The sequence below is a fragment of the Mustela lutreola genome, chromosome 8, assembly GCF_030435805.1.
Source record: "Mustela lutreola isolate mMusLut2 chromosome 8, mMusLut2.pri, whole genome shotgun sequence".
Lineage (NCBI taxonomy): Eukaryota > Metazoa > Chordata > Mammalia > Carnivora > Mustelidae > Mustela > Mustela lutreola.
Window position 1 is genome coordinate 134,658,690 of NC_081297.1, and position 6,297 is coordinate 134,664,986.

Below are 6,297 nucleotides of genomic sequence, written 5' to 3' on the forward strand. Positions count from 1 at the left end.
TGGGGTTCATGTGGGTTTGGACCATCACCAGCTAGAGAAGACTTTTTTTTTTTTTTTAAAGATTTTATTTATTTTATTTGACAGATAGAGATCACAAGTAGGCAGAGAGGCAGGCAGAGAGAGAGGAAAGAGGAAGCAGGCTCCCTGCTGAGCAGAGAGCCCGATGCGGGGCTCGATCCCAGGACCCTGGGATCATGACCTGAGCCGAAGGCAGAGGCTTTAACCCACTGAGCCACCCAGGCGCTCCAACTTTTTTTTTTTTTTTTTTTTTTTTTTAAACGGCTGCGTCCAGTCTGGGATCTTTACCTGACTGATCCAGCCAGAAACAATTTTGTGCCTAGAACCAAACTGGCAACAGGATGAAGGGGAAATGCCCGAAGAAGGAATGAAGGAAGGAAGAAGGAGCTCTGTCTCAAGAAGGGACAGCTGTTCGTTGAGCCTCTTTACACAATGGGCAGAGACTCAACTCTAGGTGGCTTGGGAGTGTTTGCTCTGAATATTTTTTTTTCCAAAAACACAATTTCATAAAGGAAGTTGGCCATAAACGTGGCTACCTTTTATTAACGTGTAATGTTTATGGCAATGTGTTCAACGCTTTCTGTTTCATCCTCACACCAACCAACATGGTGGATGTCTGCACCCTTGTTTTGCAGATTAGGAAACAGATGACTGGAATAAACAGCATCTGCTAAATAAATCACTCATCTAATGAGTGACAGAGCCAGAATTCAAGACCAGGTTGGTTGATTCTTGACCCATTGGAATTGGCCTCACTGGTGGACCAAGACAGGAGGCAGACAGAGGGGGTGGGGGATGAGGGCCCTGCAGACAGAGATGGGAAAAGATTCAAACTCTAGCCCAAGTAGCAAAAGCTGATTAAATGCAGTTGAAAGACACTACGGAGACAAAGAACGAGCTGGAAGACAAAAGGGGTCAAGTTCAGACTAAAATAGTTGCAGACAACTAGACAATCTATTAAGTTTCAGCCCGTGTGGCTGAGATAGGAAAAACGAGCTCCCCTCCGGTGTGTCCCCTTTACCCCCCCACTGCCCACCCCTGCACTGCAGCCACATCCCACCCTCCTGACACCAGCTTGGGGCGGAGGCAGTTCTCCCCACAACAATTCAATTCAATTCTCCCTACAATTCAATTCAATTCTGACACTCTCTACCTGGAAACAGCATCAGATCCCACAGCTGAAGGACTGACTCCTACATGACTACACCCCCACACACACACTCCGGATGCCAGGCACAAGCCCGGATGTCACCTGGGCTTTTCACCCATTGGCTATAAACCAGAAGTTCCCATGCCCCCCTCCTCAGGTGTGATTCATTTGCTAGAGTGGCTCACAGAACTCAGGGAAACTGATAATAATGGCTTATCAGTTATTAGAATAGAATAGAATAGGTTGAAGGGTCCAGATGAACATTGGGATGCAAGAGACACATAGGGCAAAGTATGGGGAGGGCCACAGAGTCTCCGCGCTCTTTCCGGGCACGCCACTCTCCCAGCACCCCCAAGTGTTCACCAGCCCGGAAGCGCTCCAAACCCCAGACTTCTGGGATCTTTATGGAGGCTTCATCACCTAGACATGATGGACCAAGAACTCCAATTCTAGCCCCTCTCCCCTCTCTGGAGAATGGGGGGTGGGGCTGAATATTCCAAGCTTCTAAGCATGACTTGGTCTTTCTGGTGGCCAGCCCCCATCCAGGAGCCCACCAGACATCACCTCAGTAGATCAAAGAACACTGCTACCATCCGGCAAAGTCCAAGGGATGTGGGAGCTCTGTGTCAAGAACAGGGTCAAAGACCAAATAGTACAACAGATGCTCTGTGTGCCCTGATTCCTCACGGAATTACAAGGGTTGCGGGAACTCTGGCCAGGAACCAGGGTAGGGACCAAGATATGTCTTTTCTATTATCTATACTTGTCTATCACAGTATCTTGGCAAAACAGCTGGACCGATGATCAGCAAATTTAAACAAATGATTCCTAAGGGTCAGACTTCAACTAAAAGCCAATGGCATAAGTGAAATTCAAACCGGGGGCCCCGGAGGAGACCTTGAGTCTTCCAAAATGCATTGCATAAGCCATGGGTATTCTCATGGTTTGCTTAGAACAAGCCAACCTGGGTTTCGAACATAAACTCTAAACAGGGTTCAAGGGCAGCTATTCAGGATGAAGAGAGTGTCTTCGAGTAGCTACTCATGTAGCAACACAGCCCCATGCAGTCTGGGTTGAGAAGCAGTGGAATGAACAACCTTTCTAAGCAGTGTAAAGAGGCCAGACAAAAACAAGAGAGAAAGAGAGGCCAAAAGGCAGGTGGGAGTATCTTGGGGGCAGAATCTACTTTGGATATCATCTGGTGTTCACGGCTCCCTCTGTACATTGGGCTCTCTCTAGATACACACAGGTGTTACTTGAATCCTGGGGCAGACCTCCTGGGAGCGGAACCCTGAGCTTCCTCCTTCTAGGAACCTGCAGCTGTGAGGGGATTGAATCATTCATTCATTCATTCACTCATATGTGTAAAGCATCGCCTATATCAGGCTCTGTGAAGGATGCCAAGAGCGTGGGAATTCTTAGGCCTCACACTCAAGTGGAGAACACAGAAATGTTAACAGATTGTTATAGGATAATTAAAATATACACAAAGATGAAACACCAGACTATCCCTGGGAAAGAAGTGATCCAAGTCAGTAGCTGGAGAAATGGAGAGAAGGCAAGAGATTGGAGCGGTGGTTCTCCACCAGGGGTGTGTCTGCCCCCTGTGGACAGATCTCCACTATAAAGAATTGTCCAGCTGAAAAATGAATGGTAGAAATACCAAGGAGGTAGAATCTGTCGCTTATAGCAACTGATCACTGTGTGGATGAGAAAGAGGACCTGAGGAAGCAGGAAGGACTGACTGGCACATTGCCAACTTGGGGGACAGTATCTGGAGACTGGGTCCGTGAATGGGGTCAGATAAGCAGGAGCAGAAACAGGTTTCTGGAAAGGCCATAACTTCCGTATGGGACATGCTTAATTAAGTTCATGTGGGACATCCAGGGGACGATGGCTAAATGGGTCTGGAACCTTACTACTCAAAGTGTGGCTTGTGAACCAGCAGCATGTGACTTGCAAGTTTGCTAGAAACACAGTATTACACACAGCTCTCCTGCATTTTGAGGAGCCAGATGAGGCACATGCTCGGTCACACCTGAAAAGCATTTATCTAGAGCCTGAGAAAGAGTCCGAAGTAGAGCTGTATCTGTGGGGGAGGAGGATATCCTACATTAGTACTTATTCCTCCAGCAACCCTGAGATGTGGGTATGATCAGGGCCACTGGTGGTACAGTGTCTGGTTGTACGGGTTGTGCACTGCACAAAGATGCCTAGCTAAGGATGGGCTGACAACTGACATTTACCGTGAAGGAAACGATGTATTACTCCTACTGTACTTGCCAAGTTATGGGCATAGGGGCTGTGATCGCCCAGAAGGGGTACTGTCCAAATTTACACAAAAGCTGGTGGTTTCCATGGTAAAATGCTTATCTTGTTCTTCCCACAGAAAAGCCCTACAGCCTAGCAGTGGCCTTGAATATAACAACAGTTCCACATGCCCTCACCTGCAGTTTTGAAATCTATAAACCTTAAAAACCAAAAATCTTTATATAGATTTACAGCAAGCACACTTGGCAGCAAAACCTGACCTTAACTAACATGATCGTATCATCGTCTTTATTTATCCCGCATACAGTGAATATTTATACGTTTCTCTCCAGAAATACTAACCTGTTTTTACCATAGTGTCCAGCCCTGCACCCTCCCCGGGGCATTAGGTGATGCTGGCTATCAGGACAGCATTACTTTTCTGCAATCTGAAAATTTCTGAATTCTAAAACACATCTGGCCCACAGGTTCCCGAGAAGAACTGTCAACTTGTACCACTCTGATTTTACAGATAGGGGAACTGAGGCTCGGAGAGGGTAAGTACACGAGGGAGCCAAGGTCGGAACCTCCTGCCCTTTCCACATCATACTAATCCCGAGAAGCTTCTTAAGTAGGACCCAGGTGGGTACACAGCCCAGGACCTTCCCTCACTGGGAATGTGTATTTTCAGACAGAAACCTGGGTAAGAGACTGGACGAACTGTTTTGTACTGTCCCTGCACCTGAGTGACACATTTCCGAACAAGCCCCCAGGTGTTCTGATGGCACTTAGCCCAGACCCAGGCACCCCATGCCGGATGCGTCTGTCCATCCACTTCAACCTCAGGGCATCGCAGCAATTTTGCAAAAGAATGAAAGCAAGTGAATTCTCGATGGATCTGTGATTGATACAATACAAACGCGCTAGAGCCGAGCAGCAGGGACAGCATTCTGCTGCGCTATTCTTATTCTGCAGATGGAGGTCTCCTGCAGCAGCAGCAGGATCCAAATGCCAATTTCTTCTTGAAAAGACATTTGCTTGCTTTGGAGAACACAGCGCCTGTCATCTCTTCCAAACCAGGGGCCGCTCCCGATTCTTCTGCTCCTTCAACAAAGAGCAGACTTTATTCTCTTCCCAGCGATGAACCGGGAGCTATAAATTATTAGCCAGAGAACAGTCCATGTAGCGTCCTCTCTGAAATTTTGCAAACTCTAAAATTACATTTCTGTGACATTCTGGGATCTGTATTCTTCGCTCTTGAGCTTCCATGTTGGGCTGCTGCCACAAGGTAAATGTTGGAAATTTGGCAACTTGTCACCCAAATCAATGGTTATCCATTCTCTATTTTGAGCTTCTGCTTTTTCATAAAAACGTTTGTTTTTAAAAATCCCTTATTAGGTCGCCTGGGTGGCTCAGTCGGTTAGGTGTCTGCCTTGGGCTCAGGTCATGATCCCAGGGTTCTGGGATGGAGCCCTGGGTCAGACTTCCTGCTCAGCAGTAGGTCTGATTCTCCCTCAGCCTGCACCTCCCCCTGCTTGTGCTCTCTGTGAAATAAACAAAATCTTCCCCACCCAAAAAAAAATCAATAAAATTTAAAAAAAAAACTTATTTAAAAGTATTTCGGTGACTACAAAAAATCATTTTTGGATTCATTTCTGATTCTCCCCATGAGTTGGACATTTTTGTGTCTTTATTTACCACTTTATATTATTTTATTTACACATTTACATATATTCTCTGGAGAAGTGTTCATTCAAATCTTTGGCCGATTTAAAAAATTGGCTTGTTCTTCTTGGTATCAAGTTGTAAGCTTTCTTTATAAATTTTGCATTGAAGTCCATTATCAGAAACATGTTTGGCCAATCTTTTCTTCCAGTCTTTGGCTTGCCTCTTCATTTTAATAGCATCTTTGAAAGATGAAAACATTTGAATTTTGATGAAGTCTAATTTCCCCATTTTTATTTTGCGGTAGGTTGTGTCCTACATAAGAAGTCTGTGCCTACCTAAAGCCTCCAAGATTTTCTCCAGTGCTTTCTTACAGAGGAGGTAAAGTCTTAGCCCCCACATTTAAGATTATATCCATTTGGCCATAAAAGACTCTTAATCTCACAAAAGAAATTGAGGGTTGGGGGGGGGCGGTGGTGGGGTGGCAGGATAGTGTGGCTGGGTGATGGACATTGGAGAGGGTATGTGCTATGGTGAGTGCTATGAAATGATTCACAGACCTGTACCCATGGGGCTAATAATACATTATATGTTAATTAAAAATTAAAAAAAAAAGATTATATCCATTTAGGGTTAGTTTTGTACATGGTATGAAGGATCAGAGTTAAGACCATATAGATATTTAGTTTTTTGAAAGCCGTTTGTTGAAAAAAGTGTGCTTTCCTCACCTTGGTAATATGTCAAAAAGCAAGTGACCACCCACACATTTGTGGGTGTTTCTCCCTGGATTCTGTTCTGTTCCAGGCATCATCCTGTTATAATTACTATGGTTTCAGAGTAAGTCTTGAAATCGTGTAGTGCCATGTCCTTCAGCATGTTTATTTATTTATTTTTTTAATTGTACTGGTCCTGAACTCCAACATAAGGTTTAGTAGAAGTGGCTAGGAGGAAAGCATGTTTTTTACTCTAAAGGATGATCCCAGCTAGAGATCTTCTATAGATGCTTTTCATCACAAATGGAGGTGGCTGCTTTGCTATTTATTATGTGTCTAAGTTCATGGGAACTACTCACCTGTAGTTTCCTTTTCTTATAATGTGTTCATCTGGTTTTGATGTCGGGAGAATGCGCATACCATAACATGACTTCAGAAGGGCTCCTTCTCCTATTTTCTGGAAGAATCGGTGCAGAAATGGTCATATTTCTTCCTCAAATG